This window comes from Schistocerca nitens, chromosome 6, assembly GCF_023898315.1.
Source record: "Schistocerca nitens isolate TAMUIC-IGC-003100 chromosome 6, iqSchNite1.1, whole genome shotgun sequence".
Taxonomy (NCBI): Eukaryota; Metazoa; Arthropoda; class Insecta; order Orthoptera; family Acrididae; genus Schistocerca; species Schistocerca nitens.
The window spans coordinates 7,712,653-7,713,778 of NC_064619.1; positions in this window are offsets into that span (position 1 = coordinate 7,712,653).

Sequence of the window (1,126 nt, forward strand, 5' to 3'; positions counted from 1 at the left end):
TGTATTAATTTTCTGTGTTACATTTTATCAGCAGAATGTTTACAGATAATTGTCAAAAATAACTGTTGTTAATACCCCTAAAAACTTTACAAAGACGGCTCCGTCGTGGCAAAGTTGGTAGCTTGTATCTTAAGAGAAGTTGAAAATCAAAAAGCTCCATTCTTGCAGAAGGATAAGTACGAGATCAAAGCCATCATAACGAAACAGTAGACGAATCAGCAAATGCGAGCGTTCTATAAGGGTACGATCAAAAAGATTCAGTTTAAGCGTGTTGCTGCAGCGTAGATGCAACACAGCCTGAATCCGATTCTGGTATATACACTATGTGACCAAAAGTATCCGGACACCCCCAAACACATACTTTCTCATATTAGGTACATTCTGCTGCCACCTACTGCCATGTACTACGTATCAGCGACCTCAGTTCTCATTAGACATTGTGAGAGAGCAGAATGGGGCGCTCCGCGGAGCTAACATAGTCAGTTGATTGGGTGTCACTTGTGTCATAAGTCTGTACGCTAGATTTCCACACTCCTAAACATCCCTAGGTCAACTGTTTCCGATGTCATAGTGAAGCGGAAACGTGAAGGGACACATTCAGCACAAAAGCGTACAGGCCGACCTCGTCTGTTGACTGACAGAGACCGCCGACAGTAAAAGAGGATCGTAATGTGTAATAGGCAGACATCTATCCAGACCATCGCACAGGCATTCCAAACTGTATAAGGATCCACTGCAAGTACTACGACAGTTAGGCTGGAGGTCAGAAAACTTGGATTTCATGGTCGAGCGGCTGCTCATAAGCCACACATGATGCCGGTAAATGACAAACGAAGTCTCGCTTGTTGTAAGGAACATAAACATTGGACGTTTGAACAGTGCAGAAACGTTGTGTGGAGTGACGATTCACGGTACACAATGTGGCGATCCGATGGCAGGGTGTGGGTATGGCGAATGCCCGGTGAACGTCATCTGCCAGCGTGTGTAGCGCCAACAGTAAAATTCGGAGGCGGTGGTGTTATGGCGTGGTCGTGTTTTTCATGGAGGGGGCTTGCACCTCTTGTTGTTTTGCGTGGCACTATCACTGCACAGGCATACATTGATGTTTTACGAACCTTCTTGCTTC